Source organism: Trachinotus anak, unplaced genomic scaffold, assembly GCF_046630095.1.
Source record: "Trachinotus anak isolate AG129_WGS33_773 ecotype Australia unplaced genomic scaffold, CSIRO_AGI_Tana_v1 ptg000056l, whole genome shotgun sequence".
Lineage (NCBI taxonomy): Eukaryota > Metazoa > Chordata > Actinopteri > Carangiformes > Carangidae > Trachinotus > Trachinotus anak.
Window position 1 is genome coordinate 172,501 of NW_027273907.1, and position 22,765 is coordinate 195,265.

At 49.2% G+C, this 22,765-nt stretch overlaps 55 non-coding genes and 4 pseudogenes across 55 annotated transcripts in view; all 59 read right to left on the reverse strand.

Annotated features, from left to right (window-relative positions):
• The window catches only part of LOC139616335 (5S ribosomal RNA), a 119-nt gene extending 102 nt beyond the window's left edge, over positions 1-17 (reverse strand). Inside the window, exon 1 of the ribosomal RNA XR_011688006.1 lies at positions 1-17. This exon is cut by the window's left edge and continues 102 nt beyond it. This is a non-coding gene — a ribosomal RNA (5S ribosomal RNA).
• Positions 18-289: 272 nt separating this feature from the next.
• Positions 290-408, reverse strand: LOC139616336 (5S ribosomal RNA). The gene has a single exon (XR_011688007.1). It is a non-coding gene; the product is annotated as a 5S ribosomal RNA (ribosomal RNA).
• A 272-nt stretch (positions 409-680) lies between these two features.
• LOC139616338 (5S ribosomal RNA) lies at positions 681-799 on the reverse strand. The gene has a single exon (XR_011688009.1). It is a non-coding gene; the product is annotated as a 5S ribosomal RNA (ribosomal RNA).
• Positions 800-1,079: 280 nt separating this feature from the next.
• LOC139616340 (5S ribosomal RNA) lies at positions 1,080-1,198 on the reverse strand. The gene has a single exon (XR_011688010.1). It is a non-coding gene; the product is annotated as a 5S ribosomal RNA (ribosomal RNA).
• Positions 1,199-1,470: 272 nt separating this feature from the next.
• On the reverse strand, positions 1,471-1,589 carry LOC139616341 (5S ribosomal RNA). The gene has a single exon (XR_011688011.1). It is a non-coding gene; the product is annotated as a 5S ribosomal RNA (ribosomal RNA).
• A 272-nt stretch (positions 1,590-1,861) lies between these two features.
• LOC139616342 (5S ribosomal RNA) lies at positions 1,862-1,980 on the reverse strand. Its single transcript, XR_011688012.1, has one exon. It is a non-coding gene; the product is annotated as a 5S ribosomal RNA (ribosomal RNA).
• A 272-nt stretch (positions 1,981-2,252) lies between these two features.
• On the reverse strand, positions 2,253-2,371 carry LOC139616343 (5S ribosomal RNA). Its single transcript, XR_011688013.1, has one exon. It is a non-coding gene; the product is annotated as a 5S ribosomal RNA (ribosomal RNA).
• A 272-nt stretch (positions 2,372-2,643) lies between these two features.
• LOC139616345 (5S ribosomal RNA) lies at positions 2,644-2,762 on the reverse strand. The gene has a single exon (XR_011688015.1). It is a non-coding gene; the product is annotated as a 5S ribosomal RNA (ribosomal RNA).
• A 280-nt stretch (positions 2,763-3,042) lies between these two features.
• LOC139616135 (5S ribosomal RNA) lies at positions 3,043-3,151 on the reverse strand (annotated as a pseudogene).
• A 272-nt stretch (positions 3,152-3,423) lies between these two features.
• Positions 3,424-3,542, reverse strand: LOC139615916 (5S ribosomal RNA). The gene has a single exon (XR_011687780.1). It is a non-coding gene; the product is annotated as a 5S ribosomal RNA (ribosomal RNA).
• Positions 3,543-3,814: 272 nt separating this feature from the next.
• Positions 3,815-3,933, reverse strand: LOC139616346 (5S ribosomal RNA). Its single transcript, XR_011688016.1, has one exon. It is a non-coding gene; the product is annotated as a 5S ribosomal RNA (ribosomal RNA).
• A 280-nt stretch (positions 3,934-4,213) lies between these two features.
• On the reverse strand, positions 4,214-4,332 carry LOC139616347 (5S ribosomal RNA). Its single transcript, XR_011688017.1, has one exon. It is a non-coding gene; the product is annotated as a 5S ribosomal RNA (ribosomal RNA).
• Positions 4,333-4,604: 272 nt separating this feature from the next.
• On the reverse strand, positions 4,605-4,723 carry LOC139616348 (5S ribosomal RNA). Its single transcript, XR_011688018.1, has one exon. It is a non-coding gene; the product is annotated as a 5S ribosomal RNA (ribosomal RNA).
• A 272-nt stretch (positions 4,724-4,995) lies between these two features.
• On the reverse strand, positions 4,996-5,114 carry LOC139616349 (5S ribosomal RNA). Its single transcript, XR_011688019.1, has one exon. It is a non-coding gene; the product is annotated as a 5S ribosomal RNA (ribosomal RNA).
• A 272-nt stretch (positions 5,115-5,386) lies between these two features.
• Positions 5,387-5,505, reverse strand: LOC139616351 (5S ribosomal RNA). Its single transcript, XR_011688021.1, has one exon. It is a non-coding gene; the product is annotated as a 5S ribosomal RNA (ribosomal RNA).
• Positions 5,506-5,777: 272 nt separating this feature from the next.
• On the reverse strand, positions 5,778-5,896 carry LOC139616068 (5S ribosomal RNA). The gene has a single exon (XR_011687929.1). It is a non-coding gene; the product is annotated as a 5S ribosomal RNA (ribosomal RNA).
• A 272-nt stretch (positions 5,897-6,168) lies between these two features.
• On the reverse strand, positions 6,169-6,287 carry LOC139616352 (5S ribosomal RNA). The gene has a single exon (XR_011688022.1). It is a non-coding gene; the product is annotated as a 5S ribosomal RNA (ribosomal RNA).
• Positions 6,288-6,567: 280 nt separating this feature from the next.
• On the reverse strand, positions 6,568-6,686 carry LOC139616045 (5S ribosomal RNA). The gene has a single exon (XR_011687906.1). It is a non-coding gene; the product is annotated as a 5S ribosomal RNA (ribosomal RNA).
• Positions 6,687-6,958: 272 nt separating this feature from the next.
• On the reverse strand, positions 6,959-7,077 carry LOC139616353 (5S ribosomal RNA). The gene has a single exon (XR_011688023.1). It is a non-coding gene; the product is annotated as a 5S ribosomal RNA (ribosomal RNA).
• Positions 7,078-7,349: 272 nt separating this feature from the next.
• LOC139616354 (5S ribosomal RNA) lies at positions 7,350-7,468 on the reverse strand. The gene has a single exon (XR_011688024.1). It is a non-coding gene; the product is annotated as a 5S ribosomal RNA (ribosomal RNA).
• A 272-nt stretch (positions 7,469-7,740) lies between these two features.
• Positions 7,741-7,859, reverse strand: LOC139615777 (5S ribosomal RNA). The gene has a single exon (XR_011687648.1). It is a non-coding gene; the product is annotated as a 5S ribosomal RNA (ribosomal RNA).
• A 280-nt stretch (positions 7,860-8,139) lies between these two features.
• LOC139615694 (5S ribosomal RNA) lies at positions 8,140-8,258 on the reverse strand. Its single transcript, XR_011687569.1, has one exon. It is a non-coding gene; the product is annotated as a 5S ribosomal RNA (ribosomal RNA).
• A 272-nt stretch (positions 8,259-8,530) lies between these two features.
• Positions 8,531-8,649, reverse strand: LOC139615754 (5S ribosomal RNA). The gene has a single exon (XR_011687626.1). It is a non-coding gene; the product is annotated as a 5S ribosomal RNA (ribosomal RNA).
• Positions 8,650-8,929: 280 nt separating this feature from the next.
• LOC139616355 (5S ribosomal RNA) lies at positions 8,930-9,048 on the reverse strand. Its single transcript, XR_011688025.1, has one exon. It is a non-coding gene; the product is annotated as a 5S ribosomal RNA (ribosomal RNA).
• A 272-nt stretch (positions 9,049-9,320) lies between these two features.
• LOC139616284 (5S ribosomal RNA) lies at positions 9,321-9,429 on the reverse strand (annotated as a pseudogene).
• Positions 9,430-9,701: 272 nt separating this feature from the next.
• On the reverse strand, positions 9,702-9,820 carry LOC139616356 (5S ribosomal RNA). Its single transcript, XR_011688026.1, has one exon. It is a non-coding gene; the product is annotated as a 5S ribosomal RNA (ribosomal RNA).
• A 272-nt stretch (positions 9,821-10,092) lies between these two features.
• LOC139616357 (5S ribosomal RNA) lies at positions 10,093-10,211 on the reverse strand. The gene has a single exon (XR_011688027.1). It is a non-coding gene; the product is annotated as a 5S ribosomal RNA (ribosomal RNA).
• A 272-nt stretch (positions 10,212-10,483) lies between these two features.
• On the reverse strand, positions 10,484-10,602 carry LOC139615779 (5S ribosomal RNA). The gene has a single exon (XR_011687650.1). It is a non-coding gene; the product is annotated as a 5S ribosomal RNA (ribosomal RNA).
• Positions 10,603-10,882: 280 nt separating this feature from the next.
• Positions 10,883-11,001, reverse strand: LOC139615695 (5S ribosomal RNA). The gene has a single exon (XR_011687570.1). It is a non-coding gene; the product is annotated as a 5S ribosomal RNA (ribosomal RNA).
• A 272-nt stretch (positions 11,002-11,273) lies between these two features.
• On the reverse strand, positions 11,274-11,392 carry LOC139615756 (5S ribosomal RNA). Its single transcript, XR_011687628.1, has one exon. It is a non-coding gene; the product is annotated as a 5S ribosomal RNA (ribosomal RNA).
• Positions 11,393-11,672: 280 nt separating this feature from the next.
• Positions 11,673-11,791, reverse strand: LOC139616358 (5S ribosomal RNA). The gene has a single exon (XR_011688028.1). It is a non-coding gene; the product is annotated as a 5S ribosomal RNA (ribosomal RNA).
• Positions 11,792-12,063: 272 nt separating this feature from the next.
• Positions 12,064-12,172, reverse strand: LOC139616285 (5S ribosomal RNA; annotated as a pseudogene).
• A 272-nt stretch (positions 12,173-12,444) lies between these two features.
• LOC139616359 (5S ribosomal RNA) lies at positions 12,445-12,563 on the reverse strand. The gene has a single exon (XR_011688029.1). It is a non-coding gene; the product is annotated as a 5S ribosomal RNA (ribosomal RNA).
• Positions 12,564-12,835: 272 nt separating this feature from the next.
• LOC139616360 (5S ribosomal RNA) lies at positions 12,836-12,954 on the reverse strand. Its single transcript, XR_011688030.1, has one exon. It is a non-coding gene; the product is annotated as a 5S ribosomal RNA (ribosomal RNA).
• A 272-nt stretch (positions 12,955-13,226) lies between these two features.
• Positions 13,227-13,345, reverse strand: LOC139615757 (5S ribosomal RNA). Its single transcript, XR_011687629.1, has one exon. It is a non-coding gene; the product is annotated as a 5S ribosomal RNA (ribosomal RNA).
• Positions 13,346-13,625: 280 nt separating this feature from the next.
• LOC139616362 (5S ribosomal RNA) lies at positions 13,626-13,744 on the reverse strand. Its single transcript, XR_011688032.1, has one exon. It is a non-coding gene; the product is annotated as a 5S ribosomal RNA (ribosomal RNA).
• Positions 13,745-14,016: 272 nt separating this feature from the next.
• Positions 14,017-14,125, reverse strand: LOC139616286 (5S ribosomal RNA; annotated as a pseudogene).
• A 272-nt stretch (positions 14,126-14,397) lies between these two features.
• LOC139616363 (5S ribosomal RNA) lies at positions 14,398-14,516 on the reverse strand. Its single transcript, XR_011688033.1, has one exon. It is a non-coding gene; the product is annotated as a 5S ribosomal RNA (ribosomal RNA).
• Positions 14,517-14,788: 272 nt separating this feature from the next.
• LOC139616364 (5S ribosomal RNA) lies at positions 14,789-14,907 on the reverse strand. Its single transcript, XR_011688034.1, has one exon. It is a non-coding gene; the product is annotated as a 5S ribosomal RNA (ribosomal RNA).
• A 272-nt stretch (positions 14,908-15,179) lies between these two features.
• On the reverse strand, positions 15,180-15,298 carry LOC139616365 (5S ribosomal RNA). Its single transcript, XR_011688035.1, has one exon. It is a non-coding gene; the product is annotated as a 5S ribosomal RNA (ribosomal RNA).
• Positions 15,299-15,570: 272 nt separating this feature from the next.
• LOC139616366 (5S ribosomal RNA) lies at positions 15,571-15,689 on the reverse strand. Its single transcript, XR_011688036.1, has one exon. It is a non-coding gene; the product is annotated as a 5S ribosomal RNA (ribosomal RNA).
• Positions 15,690-15,961: 272 nt separating this feature from the next.
• On the reverse strand, positions 15,962-16,080 carry LOC139616367 (5S ribosomal RNA). Its single transcript, XR_011688037.1, has one exon. It is a non-coding gene; the product is annotated as a 5S ribosomal RNA (ribosomal RNA).
• A 272-nt stretch (positions 16,081-16,352) lies between these two features.
• LOC139616368 (5S ribosomal RNA) lies at positions 16,353-16,471 on the reverse strand. Its single transcript, XR_011688038.1, has one exon. It is a non-coding gene; the product is annotated as a 5S ribosomal RNA (ribosomal RNA).
• Positions 16,472-16,743: 272 nt separating this feature from the next.
• Positions 16,744-16,862, reverse strand: LOC139616369 (5S ribosomal RNA). Its single transcript, XR_011688039.1, has one exon. It is a non-coding gene; the product is annotated as a 5S ribosomal RNA (ribosomal RNA).
• Positions 16,863-17,134: 272 nt separating this feature from the next.
• Positions 17,135-17,253, reverse strand: LOC139616370 (5S ribosomal RNA). Its single transcript, XR_011688040.1, has one exon. It is a non-coding gene; the product is annotated as a 5S ribosomal RNA (ribosomal RNA).
• A 272-nt stretch (positions 17,254-17,525) lies between these two features.
• On the reverse strand, positions 17,526-17,644 carry LOC139616371 (5S ribosomal RNA). The gene has a single exon (XR_011688041.1). It is a non-coding gene; the product is annotated as a 5S ribosomal RNA (ribosomal RNA).
• Positions 17,645-17,916: 272 nt separating this feature from the next.
• On the reverse strand, positions 17,917-18,035 carry LOC139616373 (5S ribosomal RNA). Its single transcript, XR_011688043.1, has one exon. It is a non-coding gene; the product is annotated as a 5S ribosomal RNA (ribosomal RNA).
• A 280-nt stretch (positions 18,036-18,315) lies between these two features.
• On the reverse strand, positions 18,316-18,434 carry LOC139616071 (5S ribosomal RNA). The gene has a single exon (XR_011687931.1). It is a non-coding gene; the product is annotated as a 5S ribosomal RNA (ribosomal RNA).
• A 272-nt stretch (positions 18,435-18,706) lies between these two features.
• On the reverse strand, positions 18,707-18,825 carry LOC139616374 (5S ribosomal RNA). The gene has a single exon (XR_011688044.1). It is a non-coding gene; the product is annotated as a 5S ribosomal RNA (ribosomal RNA).
• A 280-nt stretch (positions 18,826-19,105) lies between these two features.
• On the reverse strand, positions 19,106-19,224 carry LOC139615617 (5S ribosomal RNA). The gene has a single exon (XR_011687496.1). It is a non-coding gene; the product is annotated as a 5S ribosomal RNA (ribosomal RNA).
• Positions 19,225-19,504: 280 nt separating this feature from the next.
• LOC139615696 (5S ribosomal RNA) lies at positions 19,505-19,623 on the reverse strand. Its single transcript, XR_011687571.1, has one exon. It is a non-coding gene; the product is annotated as a 5S ribosomal RNA (ribosomal RNA).
• Positions 19,624-19,895: 272 nt separating this feature from the next.
• Positions 19,896-20,014, reverse strand: LOC139616376 (5S ribosomal RNA). Its single transcript, XR_011688045.1, has one exon. It is a non-coding gene; the product is annotated as a 5S ribosomal RNA (ribosomal RNA).
• Positions 20,015-20,286: 272 nt separating this feature from the next.
• Positions 20,287-20,405, reverse strand: LOC139616377 (5S ribosomal RNA). The gene has a single exon (XR_011688046.1). It is a non-coding gene; the product is annotated as a 5S ribosomal RNA (ribosomal RNA).
• Positions 20,406-20,677: 272 nt separating this feature from the next.
• LOC139616378 (5S ribosomal RNA) lies at positions 20,678-20,796 on the reverse strand. The gene has a single exon (XR_011688047.1). It is a non-coding gene; the product is annotated as a 5S ribosomal RNA (ribosomal RNA).
• Positions 20,797-21,068: 272 nt separating this feature from the next.
• Positions 21,069-21,187, reverse strand: LOC139616379 (5S ribosomal RNA). Its single transcript, XR_011688048.1, has one exon. It is a non-coding gene; the product is annotated as a 5S ribosomal RNA (ribosomal RNA).
• A 272-nt stretch (positions 21,188-21,459) lies between these two features.
• Positions 21,460-21,578, reverse strand: LOC139616380 (5S ribosomal RNA). Its single transcript, XR_011688049.1, has one exon. It is a non-coding gene; the product is annotated as a 5S ribosomal RNA (ribosomal RNA).
• Positions 21,579-21,850: 272 nt separating this feature from the next.
• Positions 21,851-21,969, reverse strand: LOC139616381 (5S ribosomal RNA). The gene has a single exon (XR_011688050.1). It is a non-coding gene; the product is annotated as a 5S ribosomal RNA (ribosomal RNA).
• A 272-nt stretch (positions 21,970-22,241) lies between these two features.
• Positions 22,242-22,360, reverse strand: LOC139616382 (5S ribosomal RNA). The gene has a single exon (XR_011688051.1). It is a non-coding gene; the product is annotated as a 5S ribosomal RNA (ribosomal RNA).
• A 272-nt stretch (positions 22,361-22,632) lies between these two features.
• Positions 22,633-22,751, reverse strand: LOC139616383 (5S ribosomal RNA). Its single transcript, XR_011688052.1, has one exon. It is a non-coding gene; the product is annotated as a 5S ribosomal RNA (ribosomal RNA).
• Positions 22,752-22,765: the final 14 nt, after the last annotated feature.

Below are 22,765 nucleotides of genomic sequence, written 5' to 3' on the forward strand. Positions count from 1 at the left end.
GTGGTATGGCCGTAAGCCGCAGAGCAAGTGACAACTACCCCCTTTATACATGATGATCCACACCATCACAGACATGGCTGTGTATGTCAAGCGCGGGTGTCTTTGCTCGACTTTCTTTCTTTCTTTCTTTCTCTCAACTTGTCAACTGTGTAATGTGATAATATGAAAGTGTGGTTTGTGCACTGTGAGCTGAACTGTCTGCACAGTGATTGACAGTTGAGCAGTGGCACAGTCAGTGCTGTTTACTGAAGCAGCAGCGTCCTCTGTTGTTTGCACAGAAAAGTGAAAAAGCTTACAGCACCTGGTATTCCCAGGCGGTCTCCCATCCAAGTACTAACCAGGCCCGACCCTGCTTAGCTTCCGAGATCGGACGAGATCGGGCGTGCTCAGGGTGGTATGGCCGTAAGCCGCAGAGCAAGTGACAACTACCCCCTTTATACATGATGATCCACACCATCACAGACATGGCTGTGTATGTCAAGCGCGGGTGTCTTTGCTCGACTTTCTTTCTTTCTTTCTTTCTCTCAACTTGTCAACTGTGTAATGTGATAATATGAAAGTGTGGTTTGTGCACTGTGAGCTGAACTGTCTGCACAGTGATTGACAGTTGAGCAGTGGCACAGTCAGTGCTGTTTACTGAAGCAGCAGCGTCCTCTGTTGTTTGCACAGAAAAGTGAAAAAGCTTACAGCACCTGGTATTCCCAGGCGGTCTCCCATCCAAGTACTAACCAGGCCCGACCCTGCTTAGCTTCCGAGATCGGACGAGATCGGGCGTGCTCAGGGTGGTATGGCCGTAAGCCGCAGAGAAAGTGACAACTACCCCCTTTATACATGATGATCCACACCTTCACAGACATGGCTGTGTATGTCAAGCGCGGGTGTCTTTGCTTGACTTTCTTTCTTTCTTTCTTTCTCTCAACTTGTCAACTTGTCAACTGTGTAATGTGATAATATGAAAGTGTGGTTTGTGCACTGTGAGCTGAACTGTCTGCACAGTGATTGACAGTTGAGCAGTGGCACAGTCAGTGCTGTTTACTGAAGCAGCAGCGTCCTCTGTTGTTTGCACAGAAAAGTGAAAAAGCTTACAGCACCTGGTATTCCCAGGCGGTCTCCCATCCAAGTACTAACCAGGCCCGACCCTGCTTAGCTTCCGAGATCGGACGAGATCGGGCGTGCTCAGGGTGGTATGGCCGTAAGCCGCAGAGCAAGTGACAACTACCCCCTTTATACATGATGATCCACACCATCACAGACATGGCTGTGTATGTCAAGCGCGGGTGTCTTTGCTCGACTTTCTTTCTTTCTTTCTTTCTCTCAACTTGTCAACTGTGTAATGTGATAATATGAAAGTGTGGTTTGTGCACTGTGAGCTGAACTGTCTGCACAGTGATTGACAGTTGAGCAGTGGCACAGTCAGTGCTGTTTACTGAAGCAGCAGCGTCCTCTGTTGTTTGCACAGAAAAGTGAAAAAGCTTACAGCACCTGGTATTCCCAGGCGGTCTCCCATCCAAGTACTAACCAGGCCCGACCCTGCTTAGCTTCCGAGATCGGACGAGATCGGGCGTGCTCAGGGTGGTATGGCCGTAAGCCGGAGAGCAAGTGACAACTACCCCCTTTATACATGATGATCCACACCATCACAGACATGGCTGTGTATGTCAAGCGCGGGTGTCTTTGCTTGACTTTCTTTCTTTCTTTCTTTCTCTCAACTTGTCAACTGTGTAATGTGATAATATGAAAGTGTGGTTTGTGCACTGTGAGCTGAACTGTCTGCACAGTGATTGACAGTTGAGCAGTGGCACAGTCAGTGCTGTTTACTGAAGCAGCAGCGTCCTCTGTTGTTTGCACAGAAAAGTGAAAAAGCTTACAGCACCTGGTATTCCCAGGCGGTCTCCCATCCAAGTACTAACCAGGCCCGACCCTGCTTAGCTTCCGAGATCGGACGAGATCGGGCGTGCTCAGGGTGGTATGGCCGTAAGCCGCAGAGCAAGTGACAACTACCCCCTTTATACATGATGATCCACACCATCACAGACATGGCTGTGTATGTCAAGCGCGGGTGTCTTTGCTCGACTTTCTTTCTTTCTTTCTTTCTCTCAACTTGTCAACTGTGTAATGTGATAATATGAAAGTGTGGTTTGTGCACTGTGAGCTGAACTGTCTGCACAGTGATTGACAGTTGAGCAGTGGCACAGTCAGTGCTGTTTACTGAAGCAGCAGCGTCCTCTGTTGTTTGCACAGAAAAGTGAAAAAGCTTACAGCACCTGGTATTCCCAGGCGGTCTCCCATCCAAGTACTAACCAGGCCCGACCCTGCTTAGCTTCCGAGATCGGACGAGATCGGGCGTGCTCAGGGTGGTATGGCCGTAAGCCGCAGAGCAAGTGACAACTACCCCCTTTATACATGATGATCCACACCATCACAGACATGGCTGTGTATGTCAAGCGCGGGTGTCTTTGCTTGACTTTCTTTCTTTCTTTCTTTCTCTCAACTTGTCAACTGTGTAATGTGATAATATGAAAGTGTGGTTTGTGCACTGTGAGCTGAACTGTCTGCACAGTGATTGACAGTTGAGCAGTGGCACAGTCAGTGCTGTTTACTGAAGCAGCAGCGTCCTCTGTTGTTTGCACAGAAAAGTGAAAAAGCTTACAGCACCTGGTATTCCCAGGCGGTCTCCCATCCAAGTACTAACCAGGCCCGACCCTGCTTAGCTTCCGAGATCGGACGAGATCGGGCGTGCTCAGGGTGGTATGGCCGTAAGCCGCAGAGCAAGTGACAACTACCCCCTTTATACATGATGATCCACACCATCACAGACATGGCTGTGTATGTCAAGCGCGGGTGTCTTTGCTCGACTTTCTTTCTTTCTTTCTTTCTCTCAACTTGTCAACTTGTCAACTGTGTAATGTGAAAATATGAAAGTGTGGTTTGTGCACTGTGAGCTGAACTGTCTGCACAGTGATTGACAGTTGAGCAGTGGCACAGTCAGTGCTGTTTACTGAAGCAGCAGCGTCCTCTGTTGTTTGCACAGAAAAGTGAAAAAGCTTACAGCACCTGGTATTCCCAGGCGGTCTCCCATCCAAGTACTAACCAGGCCCGACCCTGCTTAGCTTCCGAGATCGGGCGTGCTCAGGGTGGTATGGCCGTAAGCCGGAGAGCAAGTGACAACTACCCCCTTTATACATGATGATCCACACCATCACAGACATGGCTGTGTATGTCAAGCGCGGGTGTCTTTGCTCGACTTTCTTTCTTTCTTTCTTTCTCTCAACTTGTCAACTGTGTAATGTGATAATATGAAAGTGTGGTTTGTGCACTGTGAGCTGAACTGTCTGCACAGTGATTGACAGTTGAGCAGTGGCACAGTCAGTGCTGTTTACTGAAGCAGCAGCGTCCTCTGTTGTTTGCACAGAAAAGTGAAAAAGCTTACAGCACCTGGTATTCCCAGGCGGTCTCCCACCCAAGTACTAACCAGGCCCGACCTTGCTTAGCTTCCGAGATCGGACGAGATCGGGCGTGCTCAGGGTGGTATGGCCGTAAGCCGCAGAGCAAGTGACAACTACCCCCTTTATACATGATGATCCACACCATCACAGACATGGCTGTGTATGTCAAGCGCGGGTGTCTTTGCTCGACTTTCTTTCTTTCTTTCTTTCTCTCAACTTGTCAACTGTGTAATGTGATAATATGAAAGTGTGGTTTGTGCACTGTGAGCTGAACTGTCTGCACAGTGATTGACAGTTGAGCAGTGGCACAGTCAGTGCTGTTTACTGAAGCAGCAGCGTCCTCTGTTGTTTGCACAGAAAAGTGAAAAAGCTTACAGCACCTGGTATTCCCAGGCGGTCTCCCATCCAAGTACTAACCAGGCCCGACCCTGCTTAGCTTCCGAGATCGGACGAGATCGGGCGTGCTCAGGGTGGTATGGCCGTAAGCCGCAGAGAAAGTGACAACTACCCCCTTTATACATGATGATCCACACCTTCACAGACATGGCTGTGTATGTCAAGCGCGGGTGTCTTTGCTTGACTTTCTTTCTTTCTTTCTTTCTCTCAACTTGTCAACTTGTCAACTGTGTAATGTGATAATATGAAAGTGTGGTTTGTGCACTGTGAGCTGAACTGTCTGCACAGTGATTGACAGTTGAGCAGTGGCACAGTCAGTGCTGTTTACTGAAGCAGCAGCGTCCTCTGTTGTTTGCACAGAAAAGTGAAAAAGCTTACAGCACCTGGTATTCCCAGGCGGTCTCCCATCCAAGTACTAACCAGGCCCGACCCTGCTTAGCTTCCGAGATCGGACGAGATCGGGCGTGCTCAGGGTGGTATGGCCGTAAGCCGCAGAGCAAGTGACAACTACCCCCTTTATACATGATGATCCACACCATCACAGACATGGCTGTGTATGTCAAGCGCGGGTGTCTTTGCTCGACTTTCTTTCTTTCTTTCTTTCTCTCAACTTGTCAACTGTGTAATGTGATAATATGAAAGTGTGGTTTGTGCACTGTGAGCTGAACTGTCTGCACAGTGATTGACAGTTGAGCAGTGGCACAGTCAGTGCTGTTTACTGAAGCAGCAGCGTCCTCTGTTGTTTGCACAGAAAAGTGAAAAAGCTTACAGCACCTGGTATTCCCAGGCGGTCTCCCATCCAAGTACTAACCAGGCCCGACCCTGCTTAGCTTCCGAGATCGGACGAGATCGGGCGTGCTCAGGGTGGTATGGCCGTAAGCCGGAGAGCAAGTGACAACTACCCCCTTTATACATGATGATCCACACCATCACAGACATGGCTGTGTATGTCAAGCGCGGGTGTCTTTGCTTGACTTTCTTTCTTTCTTTCTTTCTCTCAACTTGTCAACTGTGTAATGTGATAATATGAAAGTGTGGTTTGTGCACTGTGAGCTGAACTGTCTGCACAGTGATTGACAGTTGAGCAGTGGCACAGTCAGTGCTGTTTACTGAAGCAGCAGCGTCCTCTGTTGTTTGCACAGAAAAGTGAAAAAGCTTACAGCACCTGGTATTCCCAGGCGGTCTCCCATCCAAGTACTAACCAGGCCCGACCCTGCTTAGCTTCCGAGATCGGACGAGATCGGGCGTGCTCAGGGTGGTATGGCCGTAAGCCGCAGAGCAAGTGACAACTACCCCCTTTATACATGATGATCCACACCATCACAGACATGGCTGTGTATGTCAAGCGCGGGTGTCTTTGCTCGACTTTCTTTCTTTCTTTCTTTCTCTCAACTTGTCAACTGTGTAATGTGATAATATGAAAGTGTGGTTTGTGCACTGTGAGCTGAACTGTCTGCACAGTGATTGACAGTTGAGCAGTGGCACAGTCAGTGCTGTTTACTGAAGCAGCAGCGTCCTCTGTTGTTTGCACAGAAAAGTGAAAAAGCTTACAGCACCTGGTATTCCCAGGCGGTCTCCCATCCAAGTACTAACCAGGCCCGACCCTGCTTAGCTTCCGAGATCGGACGAGATCGGGCGTGCTCAGGGTGGTATGGCCGTAAGCCGCAGAGCAAGTGACAACTACCCCCTTTATACATGATGATCCACACCATCACAGACATGGCTGTGTATGTCAAGCGCGGGTGTCTTTGCTCGACTTTCTTTCTTTCTTTCTTTCTCTCAACTTGTCAACTGTGTAATGTGATAATATGAAAGTGTGGTTTGTGCACTGTGAGCTGAACTGTCTGCACAGTGATTGACAGTTGAGCAGTGGCACAGTCAGTGCTGTTTACTGAAGCAGCAGCGTCCTCTGTTGTTTGCACAGAAAAGTGAAAAAGTTTACAGCACCTGGTATTCCCAGGCGGTCTCCCACCCAAGCACTAATCAGGCCCGACCCTGCTTAGCTTCCGAGATCGGACGAGATCGGGCGTGCTCAGGGTGGTATGGCCGTAAGCCGCAGAGCAAGTGACAACTACCCCCTTTATACATGATGATCCACACCATCACAGACATGGCTGTGTATGTCAAGCGCGGGTGTCTTTGCTCGACTTTCTTTCTTTCTTTCTTTCTCTCAACTTGTCAACTGTGTAATGTGATAATATGAAAGTGTGGTTTGTGCACTGTGAGCTGAACTGTCTGCACAGTGATTGACAGTTGAGCAGTGGCACAGTCAGTGCTGTTTACTGAAGCAGCAGCGTCCTCTGTTGTTTGCACAGAAAAGTGAAAAAGCTTACAGCACCTGGTATTCCCAGGCGGTCTCCCATCCAAGTACTAACCAGGCCCGACCCTGCTTAGCTTCCGAGATCGGACGAGATCGGGCGTGCTCAGGGTGGTATGGCCGTAAGCCGGAGAGCAAGTGACAACTACCCCCTTTATACATGATGATCCACACCATCACAGACATGGCTGTGTATGTCAAGCGCGGGTGTCTTTGCTTGACTTTCTTTTTTTCTTTCTTTCTCTCAACTTGTCAACTTGTCAACTGTGTAATGTGATAATATGAAAGTGTGGTTTGTGCACTGTGAGCTGAACTGTCTGCACAGTGATTGACAGTTGAGCAGTGGCACAGTCAGTGCTGTTTACTGAAGCAGCAGCGTCCTCTGTTGTTTGCACAGAAAAGTGAAAAAGCTTACAGCACCTGGTATTCCCAGGCGGTCTCCCATCCAACTACTAACCAGGGCCGACCCTGCTTAGCTTCCGAGATCGGACGAGATCGGGCGTGCTCAGGGTGGTATGGCCGTAAGCCGCAGAGCAAGTGACAACTACCCCCTTTATACATGATGATCCACACCATCACAGACATGGCTGTGTATGTCAAGCGCGGGTGTCTTTGCTCGACTTTCTTTCTTTCTTTCTTTCTCTCAACTTGTCAACTGTGTAATGTGATAATATGAAAGTGTGGTTTGTGCACTGTGAGCTGAACTGTCTGCACAGTGATTGACAGTTGAGCAGTGGCACAGTCAGTGCTGTTTACTGAAGCAGCAGCGTCCTCTGTTGTTTGCACAGAAAAGTGAAAAAGCTTACAGCACCTGGTATTCCCAGGCGGTCTCCCATCCAAGTACTAACCAGGCCCGACCCTGCTTAGCTTCCGAGATCGGACGAGATCGGGCGTGCTCAGGGTGGTATGGCCGTAAGCCGCAGAGCAAGTGACAACTACCCCCTTTATACATGATGATCCACACCATCACAGACATGGCTGTGTATGTCAAGCGCGGGTGTCTTTGCTCGACTTTCTTTCTTTCTTTCTTTCTCTCAACTTGTCAACTGTTTAATGTTATAATATGAAAGTGTGGTTTGTGCACTGTGAGCTGAACTGTCTGCACAGTGACTGCCAGTTGAGCAGTGGCACAGTCAGTGCTGTTTACTGAAGCAGCAGCGTCCTCTGTTGTTTGCACAGAAAAGTGAAAAAGCTTACAGCACCTGGTATTCCCAGGCGGTCTCCCATCCAAGTACTAACCAGGCCCGACCCTGCTTAGCTTCCGAGATCGGACGAGATCGGGCGTGCTCAGGGTGGTATGGCCGTAAGCCGCAGAGCAAGTGACAACTACCCCCTTTATACATGATGATCCACACCATCACAGACATGGCTGTGTATGTCAAGCGCGGGTGTCTTTGCTTGACTTTCTTTCTTTCTTTCTTTCTCTCAACTTGTCAACTGTGTAATGTGATAATATGAAAGTGTGGTTTGTGCACTGTGAGCTGAACTGTCTGCACAGTGATTGACAGTTGAGCAGTGGCACAGTCAGTGCTGTTTACTGAAGCAGCAGCGTCCTCTGTTGTTTGCACAGAAAAGTGAAAAAGCTTACAGCACCTGGTATTCCCAGGCGGTCTCCCATCCAAGTACTAACCAGGCCCGACCCTGCTTAGCTTCCGAGATCGGACGAGATCGGGCGTGCTCAGAGTGGTATGGCCGTAAGCCGCAGAGCAAGTCACAACTACCCCCTTTATACATGATGATCCACACCATCACAGACATGGCTGTGTATGTCAAGTGCGGGTGTCTTTGCTTGACTTTCTTTCTTTCTTTCTTTCTCTCAACTTGTCAACTTGTCAACTGTGTAATGTGATAATATGAAAGTGTGGTTTGTGCACTGTGAGCTGAACTGTCTGCACAGTGATTGACAGTTGAGCAGTGGCACAGTCAGTGCTGTTTACTGAAGCAGCAGCGTCCTCTGTTGTTTGCACAGAAAAGTGAAAAAGCTTACAGCACCTGGTATTCCCAGGCGGTCTCCCACCCAAGTACTAACCAGGCCCGACCCTGCTTAGCTTCCGAGATCGGACGAGATCGGGCGTGCTCAGGGTGGTATGGCCGTAAGCCGCAGAGCAAGTGACAACTACCCCCTTTATACATGATGATCCACACCATCACAGACATGGCTGTGTATGTCAAGCGCGGGTGTCTTTGCTCGACTTTCTTTCTTTCTTTCTTTCTCTCAACTTGTCAACTGTGTAATGTGATAATATGAAAGTGTGGTTTGTGCACTGTGAGCTGAACTGTCTGCACAGTGATTGACAGTTGAGCAGTGGCACAGTCAGTGCTGTTTACTGAAGCAGCAGCGTCCTCTGTTGTTTGCACAGAAAAGTGAAAAAGCTTACAGCACCTGGTATTCCCAGGCGGTCTCCCATTCAAGTACTAACCAGGCCCGACCCTGCTTAGCTTCCGAGATCGGACGAGATCGGGCGTGCTCAGGGTGGTATGGCCGTAAGCCGCAGAGCAAGTGACAACTACCCCCTTTATACATGATGATCCACACCATCACAGACATGGCTGTGTATGTCAAGCGCGGGTGTCTTTGCTCGACTTTCTTTCTTTCTTTCGTTCTCTCAACTTGTCAACTTGTCAACTGTGTAATGTGAAAATATGAAAGTGTGGTTTGTGCACTGTGAGCTGAACTGTCTGCACAGTGATTGACAGTTGAGCAGTGGCACAGTCAGTGCTGTTTACTGAAGCAGCAGCGTCCTCTGTTGTTTGCACAGAAAAGTGAAAAAGCTTACAGCACCTGGTATTCCCAGGCGGTCTCCCATCCAAGTACTAACCAGGCCCGACCCTGCTTAGCTTCCGAGATCGGACGAGATCGGGCGTGCTCAGGGTGGTATGGCCGTAAGCCGCAGAGCAAGTGACAACTACCCCCTTTATACATGATGATCCACACCATCACAGACATGGCTGTGTATGTCAAGCGCGGGTGTCTTTGCTTGACTTTCTTTCTTTCTTTCTTTCTCTCAACTTGTCAACTGTGTAATGTGATAATATGAAAGTGTGGTTTGTGCACTGTGAGCTGAACTGTCTGCACAGTGATTGACAGTTGAGCAGTGGCACAGTCAGTGCTGTTTACTGAAGCAGCAGCGTCCTCTGTTGTTTGCACAGAAAAGTGAAAAAGCTTACAGCACCTGGTATTCCCAGGCGGTCTCCCATCCAAGTACTAACCAGGCCCGACCCTGCTTAGCTTCCGAGAACGGGCGTGCTCAGGGTGGTATGGCCGTAAGCCGCAGAGCAAGTGACAACTACCCCCTTTATACATGATGATCCACACCATCACAGACATGGCTGTGTATGTCAAGCGCGGGTGTCTTTGCTCGACTTTCTTTCTTTCTTTCTTTCTCTCAACTTGTCAACTGTGTAATGTGATAATATGAAAGTGTGGTTTGTGCACTGTGAGCTGAACTGTCTGCACAGTGATTGACAGTTGAGCAGTGGCACAGTCAGTGCTGTTTACTGAAGCAGCAGCGTCCTCTGTTGTTTGCACAGAAAAGTGAAAAAGCTTACAGCACCTGGTATTCCCAGGCGGTCTCCCATCCAAGTACTAACCAGGCCCGACCCTGCTTAGCTTCCGAGATCGGACGAGATCGGGCGTGCTCAGGGTGGTATGGCCGTAAGCCGCAGAGCAAGTGACAACTACCCCCTTTATACATGATGATCCACACCATCACAGACATGGCTGTGTATGTCAAGCGCGGGTGTCTTTGCTCGACTTTCTTTCTTTCTTTCTTTCTCTCAACTTGTCAACTGTGTAATGTTATAATATGAAAGTGTGGTTTGTGCACTGTGAGCTGAACTGTCTGCACAGTGACTGCCAGTTGAGCAGTGGCACAGTCAGTGCTGTTTACTGAAGCAGCAGCGTCCTCTGTTGTTTGCACAGAAAAGTGAAAAAGCTTACAGCACCTGGTATTCCCAGGCGGTCTCCCATCCAAGTACTAACCAGGCCCGACCCTGCTTAGCTTCCGAGATCGGACGAGATCGGGCGTGCTCAGGGTGGTATGGCCGTAAGCCGCAGAGCAAGTGACAACTACCCCCTTTATACATGATGATCCACACCATCACAGACATGGCTGTGTATGTCAAGCGCGGGTGTCTTTGCTTGACTTTCTTTCTTTCTTTCTTTCTCTCAACTTGTCAACTGTGTAATGTGATAATATGAAAGTGTGGTTTGTGCACTGTGAGCTGAACTGTCTGCACAGTGATTGACAGTTGAGCAGTGGCACAGTCAGTGCTGTTTACTGAAGCAGCAGCGTCCTCTGTTGTTTGCACAGAAAAGTGAAAAAGCTTACAGCACCTGGTATTCCCAGGCGGTCTCCCATCCAAGTACTAACCAGGCCCGACCCTGCTTAGCTTCCGAGATCGGACGAGATCGGGCGTGCTCAGAGTGGTATGGCCGTAAGCCGCAGAGCAAGTCACAACTACCCCCTTTATACATGATGATCCACACCATCACAGACATGGCTGTGTATGTCAAGTGCGGGTGTCTTTGCTTGACTTTCTTTCTTTCTTTCTTTCTCTCAACTTGTCAACTTGTCAACTGTGTAATGTGATAATATGAAAGTGTGGTTTGTGCACTGTGAGCTGAACTGTCTGCACAGTGATTGACAGTTGAGCAGTGGCACAGTCAGTGCTGTTTACTGAAGCAGCAGCGTCCTCTGTTGTTTGCACAGAAAAGTGAAAAAGCTTACAGCACCTGGTATTCCCAGGCGGTCTCCCACCCAAGTACTAACCAGGCCCGACCCTGCTTAGCTTCCGAGATCGGACGAGATCGGGCGTGCTCAGGGTGGTATGGCCGTAAGCCGCAGAGCAAGTGACAACTACCCCCTTTATACATGATGATCCACACCATCACAGACATGGCTGTGTATGTCAAGCGCGGGTGTCTTTGCTCGACTTTCTTTCTTTCTTTCTTTCTCTCAACTTGTCAACTGTGTAATGTGATAATATGAAAGTGTGGTTTGTGCACTGTGAGCTGAACTGTCTGCACAGTGATTGACAGTTGAGCAGTGGCACAGTCAGTGCTGTTTACTGAAGCAGCAGCGTCCTCTGTTGTTTGCACAGAAAAGTGAAAAAGCTTACAGCACCTGGTATTCCCAGGCGGTCTCCCATTCAAGTACTAACCAGGCCCGACCCTGCTTAGCTTCCGAGATCGGACGAGATCGGGCGTGCTCAGGGTGGTATGGCCGTAAGCCGCAGAGCAAGTGACAACTACCCCCTTTATACATGATGATCCACACCATCACAGACATGGCTGTGTATGTCAAGCGCGGGTGTCTTTGCTCGACTTTCTTTCTTTCTTTCTTTCTCTCAACTTGTCAACTTGTCAACTGTGTAATGTGAAAATATGAAAGTGTGGTTTGTGCACTGTGAGCTGAACTGTCTGCACAGTGATTGACAGTTGAGCAGTGGCACAGTCAGTGCTGTTTACTGAAGCAGCAGCGTCCTCTGTTGTTTGCACAGAAAAGTGAAAAAGCTTACAGCACCTGGTATTCCCAGGCGGTCTCCCATCCAAGTACTAACCAGGCCCGACCCTGCTTAGCTTCCGAGATCGGACGAGATCGGGCGTGCTCAGGGTGGTATGGCCGTAAGCCGCAGAGCAAGTGACAACTACCCCCTTTATACATGATGATCCACACCATCACAGACATGGCTGTGTATGTCAAGCGCGGGTGTCTTTGCTTGACTTTCTTTCTTTCTTTCTTTCTCTCAACTTGTCAACTGTGTAATGTGATAATATGAAAGTGTGGTTTGTGCACTGTGAGCTGAACTGTCTGCACAGTGATTGACAGTTGAGCAGTGGCACAGTCAGTGCTGTTTACTGAAGCAGCAGCGTCCTCTGTTGTTTGCACAGAAAAGTGAAAAAGCTTACAGCACCTGGTATTCCCAGGCGGTCTCCCATCCAAGTACTAACCAGGCCCGACCCTGCTTAGCTTCCGAGAACGGGCGTGCTCAGGGTGGTATGGCCGTAAGCCGCAGAGCAAGTGACAACTACCCCCTTTATACATGATGATCCACACCATCACAGACATGGCTGTGTATGTCAAGCGCGGGTGTCTTTGCTCGACTTTCTTTCTTTCTTTCTTTCTCTCAACTTGTCAACTGTGTAATGTGATAATATGAAAGTGTGGTTTGTGCACTGTGAGCTGAACTGTCTGCACAGTGATTGACAGTTGAGCAGTGGCACAGTCAGTGCTGTTTACTGAAGCAGCAGCGTCCTCTGTTGTTTGCACAGAAAAGTGAAAAAGCTTACAGCACCTGGTATTCCCAGGCGGTCTCCCATCCAAGTACTAACCAGGCCCGACCCTGCTTAGCTTCCGAGATCGGACGAGATCGGGCGTGCTCAGGGTGGTATGGCCGTAAGCCGCAGAGCAAGTGACAACTACCCCCTTTATACATGATGATCCACACCATCACAGACATGGCTGTGTATGTCAAGCGCGGGTGTCTTTGCTCGACTTTCTTTCTTTCTTTCTTTCTCTCAACTTGTCAACTGTGTAATGTGATAATATGAAAGTGTGGTTTGTGCACTGTGAGCTGAACTGTCTGCACAGTGATTGACAGTTGAGCAGTGGCACAGTCAGTGCTGTTTACTGAAGCAGCAGCGTCCTCTGTTGTTTGCACAGAAAAGTGAAAAAGCTTACAGCACCTGGTATTCCCAGGCGGTCTCCCATCCAAGTACTAACCAGGCCCGACCCTGCTTAGCTTCCGAGATCGGACGAGATCGGGCGTGCTCAGGGTGGTATGGCCGTAAGCCGCAGAGCAAGTGACAACTACCCCCTTTATACATGATGATCCACACCATCACAGACATGGCTGTGTATGTCAAGCGCGGGTGTCTTTGCTCGACTTTCTTTCTTTCTTTCTTTCTCTCAACTTGTCAACTGTGTAATGTGATAATATGAAAGTGTGGTTTGTGCACTGTGAGCTGAACTGTCTGCACAGTGATTGACAGTTGAGCAGTGGCACAGTCAGTGCTGTTTACTGAAGCAGCAGCGTCCTCTGTTGTTTGCACAGAAAAGTGAAAAAGCTTACAGCACCTGGTATTCCCAGGCGGTCTCCCATTCAAGTACTAACCAGGCCCGACCCTGCTTAGCTTCCGAGATCGGACGAGATCGGGCGTGCTCAGGGTGGTATGGCCGTAAGCCGCAGAGCAAGTGACAACTACCCCCTTTATACATGATGATCCACACCATCACAGACATGGCTGTGTATGTCAAGCGCGGGTGTCTTTGCTCGACTTTCTTTCTTTCTTTCTTTCTCTCAACTTGTCAACTTGTCAACTGTGTAATGTGAAAATATGAAAGTGTGGTTTGTGCACTGTGAGCTGAACTGTCTGCACAGTGATTGACAGTTGAGCAGTGGCACAGTCAGTGCTGTTTACTGAAGCAGCAGCGTCCTCTGTTGTTTGCACAGAAAAGTGAAAAAGCTTACAGCACCTGGTATTCCCAGGCGGTCTCCCATCCAAGTACTAACCAGGCCCGACCCTGCTTAGCTTCCGAGATCGGACGAGATCGGGCGTGCTCAGGGTGGTATGGCCGTAAGCCGCAGAGCAAGTGACAACTACCCCCTTTATACATGATGATCCACACCATCACAGACATGGCTGTGTATGTCAAGCGCGGGTGTCTTTGCTTGACTTTCTTTCTTTCTTTCTTTCTCTCAACTTGTCAACTGTGTAATGTGATAATATGAAAGTGTGGTTTGTGCACTGTGAGCTGAACTGTCTGCACAGTGATTGACAGTTGAGCAGTGGCACAGTCAGTGCTGTTTACTGAAGCAGCAGCGTCCTCTGTTGTTTGCACAGAAAAGTGAAAAAGCTTACAGCACCTGGTATTCCCAGGCGGTCTCCCATCCAAGTACTAACCAGGCCCGACCCTGCTTAGCTTCCGAGAACGGGCGTGCTCAGGGTGGTATGGCCGTAAGCCGCAGAGCAAGTGACAACTACCCCCTTTATACATGATGATCCACACCATCACAGACATGGCTGTGTATGTCAAGCGCGGGTGTCTTTGCTCGACTTTCTTTCTTTCTTTCTTTCTCTCAACTTGTCAACTGTGTAATGTGATAATATGAAAGTGTGGTTTGTGCACTGTGAGCTGAACTGTCTGCACAGTGATTGACAGTTGAGCAGTGGCACAGTCAGTGCTGTTTACTGAAGCAGCAGCGTCCTCTGTTGTTTGCACAGAAAAGTGAAAAAGCTTACAGCACCTGGTATTCCCAGGCGGTCTCCCATCCAAGTACTAACCAGGCCCGACCCTGCTTAGCTTCCGAGATCGGACGAGATCGGGCGTGCTCAGGGTGGTATGGCCGTAAGCCGCAGAGCAAGTGACAACTACCCCCTTTATACATGATGATCCACACCATCACAGACATGGCTGTGTATGTCAAGCGCGGGTGTCTTTGCTCGACTTTCTTTCTTTCTTTCTTTCTCTCAACTTGTCAACTGTGTAATGTGATAATATGAAAGTGTGGTTTGTGCACTGTGAGCTGAACTGTCTGCACAGTGATTGACAGTTGAGCAGTGGCACAGTCAGTGCTGTTTACTGAAGCAGCAGCGTCCTCTGTTGTTTGCACAGAAAAGTGAAAAAGCTTACAGCACCTGGTATTCCCAGGCGGTCTCCCATCCAAGTACTAACCAGGCCCGACCCTGCTTAGCTTCCGAGATCGGACGAGATCGGGCGTGCTCAGGGTGGTATGGCCGTAAGCCGCAGAGCAAGTGACAACTACCCCCTTTATACATGATGATCCACACCATCACAGACATGGCTGTGTATGTCAAGCGCGGGTGTCTTTGCTCGACTTTCTTTCTTTCTTTCTTTCTCTCAACTTGTCAACTGTGTAATGTGATAATATGAAAGTGTGGTTTGTGCACTGTGAGCTGAACTGTCTGCACAGTGATTGACAGTTGAGCAGTGGCACAGTCAGTGCTGTTTACTGAAGCAGCAGCGTCCTCTGTTGTTTGCACAGAAAAGTGAAAAAGCTTACAGCACCTGGTATTCCCAGGCGGTCTCCCATCCAAGTACTAACCAGGCCCGACCCTGCTTAGCTTCCGAGATCGGACGAGATCGGGCGTGCTCAGGGTGGTATGGCCGTAAGCCGCAGAGCAAGTGACAACTACCCCCTTTATACATGATGATCCACACCATCACAGACATGGCTGTGTATGTCAAGCGCGGGTGTCTTTGCTCGACTTTCTTTCTTTCTTTCTTTCTCTCAACTTGTCAACTGTGTAATGTGATAATATGAAAGTGTGGTTTGTGCACTGTGAGCTGAACTGTCTGCACAGTGATTGACAGTTGAGCAGTGGCACAGTCAGTGCTGTTTACTGAAGCAGCAGCGTCCTCTGTTGTTTGCACAGAAAAGTGAAAAAGCTTACAGCACCTGGTATTCCCAGGCGGTCTCCCATCCAAGTACTAACCAGGCCCGACCCTGCTTAGCTTCCGAGATCGGACGAGATCGGGCGTGCTCAGGGTGGTATGGCCGTAAGCCGCAGAGCAAGTGACAACTACCCCCTTTATACATGATGATCCACACCATCACAGACATGGCTGTGTATGTCAAGCGCGGGTGTCTTTGCTCGACTTTCTTTCTTTCTTTCTTTCTCTCAACTTGTCAACTGTGTAATGTGATAATATGAAAGTGTGGTTTGTGCACTGTGAGCTGAACTGTCTGCACAGTGATTGACAGTTGAGCAGTGGCACAGTCAGTGCTGTTTACTGAAGCAGCAGCGTCCTCTGTTGTTTGCACAGAAAAGTGAAAAAGCTTACAGCACCTGGTATTCCCAGGCGGTCTCCCATCCAAGTACTAACCAGGCCCGACCCTGCTTAGCTTCCGAGATCGGACGAGATCGGGCGTGCTCAGGGTGGTATGGCCGTAAGCCGCAGAGCAAGTGACAACTACCCCCTTTATACATGATGATCCACACCATCACAGACATGGCTGTGTATGTCAAGCGCGGGTGTCTTTGCTCGACTTTCTTTCTTTCTTTCTTTCTCTCAACTTGTCAACTGTGTAATGTGATAATATGAAAGTGTGGTTTGTGCACTGTGAGCTGAACTGTCTGCACAGTGATTGACAGTTGAGCAGTGGCACAGTCAGTGCTGTTTACTGAAGCAGCAGCGTCCTCTGTTGTTTGCACAGAAAAGTGAAAAAGCTTACAGCACCTGGTATTCCCAGGCGGTCTCCCATCCAAGTACTAACCAGGCCCGACCCTGCTTAGCTTCCGAGATCGGACGAGATCGGGCGTGCTCAGGGTGGTATGGCCGTAAGCCGCAGAGCAAGTGACAACTACCCCCTTTATACATGATGATCCACACCATCACAGACATGGCTGTGTATGTCAAGCGCGGGTGTCTTTGCTCGACTTTCTTTCTTTCTTTCTTTCTCTCAACTTGTCAACTGTGTAATGTGATAATATGAAAGTGTGGTTTGTGCACTGTGAGCTGAACTGTCTGCACAGTGATTGACAGTTGAGCAGTGGCACAGTCAGTGCTGTTTACTGAAGCAGCAGCGTCCTCTGTTGTTTGCACAGAAAAGTGAAAAAGCTTACAGCACCTGGTATTCCCAGGCGGTCTCCCATCCAAGTACTAACCAGGCCCGACCCTGCTTAGCTTCCGAGATCGGACGAGATCGGGCGTGCTCAGGGTGGTATGGCCGTAAGCCGCAGAGCAAGTGACAACTACCCCCTTTATACATGATGATCCACACCATCACAGACATGGCTGTGTATGTCAAGCGCGGGTGTCTTTGCTCGACTTTCTTTCTTTCTTTCTTTCTCTCAACTTGTCAACTGTGTAATGTGATAATATGAAAGTGTGGTTTGTGCACTGTGAGCTGAACTGTCTGCACAGTGATTGACAGTTGAGCAGTGGCACAGTCAGTGCTGTTTACTGAAGCAGCAGCGTCCTCTGTTGTTTGCACAGAAAAGTGAAAAAGCTTACAGCACCTGGTATTCCCAGGCGGTCTCCCATCCAAGTACTAACCAGGCCCGACCCTGCTTAGCTTCCGAGATCGGACGAGATCGGGCGTGCTCAGGGTGGTATGGCCGTAAGCCGCAGAGAAAGTGACAACTACCCCCTTTATACATGATGATCCACACCATCACAGACATGGCTGTGTATGTCAAGCGCGGGTGTCTTTGCTCGACTTTCTTTCTTTCTTTCGTTCTCTCAACTTGTCAACTGTGTAATGTGATAATATGAAAGTGTGGTTTGTGCACTGTGAGCTGAACTGTCTGCACAGTGATTGACAGTTGAGCAGTGGCACAGTCAGTGCTGTTTACTGAAGCAGCAGCGTCCTCTGTTGTTTGCACAGAAAAGTGAAAAAGCTTACAGCACCTGGTATTCCCAGGCGGTCTCCCATCCAAGTACTAACCAGGCCCGACCCTGCTTAGCTTCCGAGATCGGACGAGATCGGGCGTGCTCAGGGTGGTATGGCCGTAAGCCGCAGAGCAAGTGACAACTACCCCCTTTATACATGATGATCCACACCATCACAGACATGGCTGTGTATGTCAAGCGCGGGTGTCTTTGCTCGACTTTCTTTCTTTCTTTCTTTCTCTCAACTTGTCAACTGTGTAATGTGATAATATGAAAGTGTGGTTTGTGCACTGTGAGCTGAACTGTCTGCACAGTGATTGACAGTTGAGCAGTGGCACAGTCAGTGCTGTTTACTGAAGCAGCAGCGTCCTCTGTTGTTTGCACAGAAAAGTGAAAAAGCTTACAGCACCTGGTATTCCCAGGCGGTCTCCCATCCAAGTACTAACCAGGCCCGACCCTGCTTAGCTTCCGAGATCGGACGAGATCGGGCGTGCTCAGGGTGGTATGGCCGTAAGCCGGAGAGCAAGTGACAACTACCCCCTTTATACATGATGATCCACACCATCACAGACATGGCTGTGTATGTCAAGCGCGGGTGTCTTTGCTTGACTTTCTTTCTTTCTTTCTTTCTCTCAACTTGTCAACTTGTCAACTGTGTAATGTGATAATATGAAAGTGTGGTTTGTGCACTGTGAGCTGAACTGTCTGCACAGTGATTGACAGTTGAGCAGTGGCACAGTCAGTGCTGTTTACTGAAGCAGCAGCGTCCTCTGTTGTTTGCACAGAAAAGTGAAAAAGTTTACAGCACCTGGTATTCCCAGGCGGTCTCCCACCCAAGCACTAATCAGGCCCGACCCTGCTTAGCTTCCGAGATCGGACGAGATCGGGCGTGCTCAGGGTGGTATGGCCGTAAGCCGCAGAGCAAGTGACAACTACCCCCTTTATACATGATGATCCACACCATCACAGACATGGCTGTGTATGTCAAGCGCGGGTGTCTTTGCTCGACTTTCTTTCTTTCTTTCTTTCTCTCAACTTGTCAACTGTGTAATGTGATAATATGAAAGTGTGGTTTGTGCACTGTGAGCTGAACTGTCTGCACAGTGATTGACAGTTGAGCAGTGGCACAGTCAGTGCTGTTTACTGAAGCAGCAGCGTCCTCTGTTGTTTGCACAGAAAAGTGAAAAAGCTTACAGCACCTGGTATTCCCAGGCGGTCTCCCATCCAAGTACTAACCAGGCCCGACCCTGCTTAGCTTCCGAGATCGGACGAGATCGGGCGTGCTCAGGGTGGTATGGCCGTAAGCCGCAGAGAAAGTGACAACTACCCCCTTTATACATGATGATCCACACCATCACAGACATGGCTGTGTATGTCAAGCGCGGGTGTCTTTGCTTGACTTTCTTTCTTTCTTTCTTTCTCTCAACTTGTCAACTTGTCAACTGTGTAATGTGATAATATGAAAGTGTGGTTTGTGCACTGTGAGCTGAACTGTCTGCACAGTGATTGACAGTTGAGCAGTGGCACAGTCAGTGCTGTTTACTGAAGCAGCAGCGTCCTCTGTTGTTTGCACAGAAAAGTGAAAAAGCTTACAGCACCTGGTATTCCCAGGCGGTCTCCCATCCAAGTACTAACCAGGCCCGACCCTGCTTAGCTTCCGAGATCTGACGAGATCGGGCGTGCTCAGGGTGGTATGGCCGTAAGCCAGAGAGCAAGTGACAACTACCCCCTTTATACATGATGATCCACACCATCACAGACATGGCTGTGTATGTCAAGCGCGGGTGTCTTTGCTCGACTTTCTTTCTTTCTTTCTTTCTCTCAACTTGTCAACTTGTCAACTGTGTAATGTGATAATATGAAAGTGTGGTTTGTGCACTGTGAGCTGAACTGTCTGCACAGTGATTGACAGTTGAGCAGTGGCACAGTCAGTGCTGTTTACTGAAGCAGCAGCGTCCTCTGTTGTTTGCACAGAAAAGTGAAAAAGCTTACAGCACCTGGTATTCCCAGGCGGTCTCCCACCCAAGTACTAACCAGGCCCGACCCTGCTTAGCTTCCGAGATCGGACGAGATCGGGCGTGCTCAGGGTGGTATGGCCGTAAGCCGCAGAGCAAGTGACAACTACCCCCTTTATACATGATGATCCACACCATCACAGACATGGCTGTGTATATCAAGCGCGGGTGTCTTTGCTCGACTTTCTTTCTTTCTTTCTTTCTCTCAACTTGTCAACTGTGTAATGTGATAATATGAAAGTGTGGTTTGTGCACTGTGAGCTGAACTGTCTGCACAGTGATTGACAGTTGAGCAGTGGCACAGTCAGTGCTGTTTACTGAAGCAGCAGCGTCCTCTGTTGTTTGCACAGAAAAGTGAAAAAGCTTACAGCACCTGGTATTCCCAGGCGGTCTCCCATCCAAGTACTAACCAGGCCCGACCCTGCTTAGCTTCCGAGATCGGACGAGATCGGGCGTGCTCAGGGTGGTATGGCCGTAAGCCGCAGAGCAAGTAACAACTACCCCCTTTATACATGATGATCCACACCATCACAGACATGGCTGTGTATGTCAAGCGCGGGTGTCTTTGCTCGACTTTCTTTCTTTCTTTCTTTCTCTCAACTTGTCAACTGTGTAATGTGATAATATGAAAGTGTGGTTTGTGCACTGTGAGCTGAACTGTCTGCACAGTGATTGACAGTTGAGCAGTGGCACAGTCAGTGCTGTTTACTGAAGCAGCAGCGTCCTCTGTTGTTTGCACAGAAAAGTGAAAAAGCTTACAGCACCTGGTATTCCCAGGCGGTCTCCCATCCAAGTACTAACCAGGCCCGACCCTGCTTAGCTTCCGAGATCGGACGAGATCGGGCGTGCTCAGGGTGGTATGGCCGTAAGCCGCAGAGCAAGTGACAACTACCCCCTTTATACATGATGATCCACACCATCACAGACATGGCTGTGTATGTCAAGCGCGGGTGTCTTTGCTCGACTTTCTTTCTTTCTTTCTTTCTCTCAACTTGTCAACTGTGTAATGTGATAATATGAAAGTGTGGTTTGTGCACTGTGAGCTGAACTGTCTGCACAGTGATTGACAGTTGAGCAGTGGCACAGTCAGTGCTGTTTACTGAAGCAGCAGCGTCCTCTGTTGTTTGCACAGAAAAGTGAAAAAGCTTACAGCACCTGGTATTCCCAGGCGGTCTCCCATCCAAGTACTAACCAGGCCCGACCCTGCTTAGCTTCCGAGATCGGACGAGATCGGGCGTGCTCAGGGTGGTATGGCCGTAAGCCGCAGAGCAAGTGACAACTACCCCCTTTATACATGATGATCCACACCATCACAGACATGGCTGTGTATGTCAAGCGCGGGTGTCTTTGCTCGACTTTCTTTCTTTCTTTCTTTCTCTCAACTTGTCAACTGTGTAATGTGATAATATGAAAGTGTGGTTTGTGCACTGTGAGCTGAACTGTCTGCACAGTGATTGACAGTTGAGCAGTGGCACAGTCAGTGCTGTTTACTGAAGCAGCAGCGTCCTCTGTTGTTTGCACAGAAAAGTGAAAAAGCTTACAGCACCTGGTATTCCCAGGCGGTCTCCCATCCAAGTACTAACCAGGCCCGACCCTGCTTAGCTTCCGAGATCGGACGAGATCGGGCGTGCTCAGGGTGGTATGGCCGTAAGCCGCAGAGAAAGTGACAACTACCCCCTTTATACATGATGATCCACACCATCACAGACATGGCTGTGTATGTCAAGCGCGGGTGTCTTTGCTCGACTTTCTTTCTTTCTTTCTTTCTCTCAACTTGTCAACTGTGTAATGTGATAATATGAAAGTGTGGTTTGTGCACTGTGAGCTGAACTGTCTGCACAGTGATTGACAGTTGAGCAGTGGCACAGTCAGTGCTGTTTACTGAAGCAGCAGCGTCCTCTGTTGTTTGCACAGAAAAGTGAAAAAGCTTACAGCACCTGGTATTCCCAGGCGGTCTCCCATCCAAGTACTAACCAGGCCCGACCCTGCTTAGCTTCCGAGATCGGACGAGATCGGGCGTGCTCAGGGTGGTATGGCCGTAAGCCGCAGAGCAAGTGACAACTACCCCCTTTATACATGATGATCCACACCATCACAGACATGGCTGTGTATGTCAAGCGCGGGTGTCTTTGCTCGACTTTCTTTCTTTCTTTCTTTCTCTCAACTTGTCAACTGTGTAATGTGATAATATGAAAGTGTGGTTTGTGCACTGTGAGCTGAACTGTCTGCACAGTGATTGACAGTTGAGCAGTGGCACAGTCAGTGCTGTTTACTGAAGCAGCAGCGTCCTCTGTTGTTTGCACAGAAAAGTGAAAAAGCTTACAGCACCTGGTATTCCCAGGCGGTCTCCCATCCAAGTACTAACCAGGCCCGACCCTGCTTAGCTTCCGAGATCGGACGAGATCGGGCGTGCTCAGGGTGGTATGGCCGTAAGCCGCAGAGCAAGTGACAACTACCCCCTTTATACATGATGATCCACACCATCACAGACATGGCTGTGTATGTCAAGCGCGGGTGTCTTTGCTCGACTTTCTTTCTTTCTTTCTTTCTCTCAACTTGTCAACTGTGTAATGTGATAATATGAAAGTGTGGTTTGTGCACTGTGAGCTGAACTGTCTGCACAGTGATTGACAGTTGAGCAGTGGCACAGTCAGTGCTGTTTACTGAAGCAGCAGCGTCCTCTGTTGTTTGCACAGAAAAGTGAAAAAGCTTACAGCACCTGGTATTCCCAGGCGGTCTCCCATCCAAGTACTAACCAGGCCCGACCCTGCTTAGCTTCCGAGATCGGACGAGATCGGGCGTGCTCAGGGTGGTATGGCCGTAAGCCGCAGAGCAAGTGACAACTACCCCCTTTATACATGATGATCCACACCATCACAGACATGGCTGTGTATGTCAAGCGCGGGTGTCTTTGCTCGACTTTCTTTCTTTCTTTCGTTCTCTCAACTTGTCAACTGTGTAATGTGATAATATGAAAGTGTGGTTTGTGCACTGTGAGCTGAACTGTCTGCACAGTGATTGACAGTTGAGCAGTGGCACAGTCAGTGCTGTTTACTGAAGCAGCAGCGTCCTCTGTTGTTTGCACAGAAAAGTGAAAAAGCTTACAGCACCTGGTATTCCCAGGCGGTCTCCCATCCAAGTACTAACCAGGCCCGACCCTGCTTAGCTTCCGAGATCGGACGAGATCGGGCGTGCTCAGGGTGGTATGGCCGTAAGCCGCAGAGCAAGTGA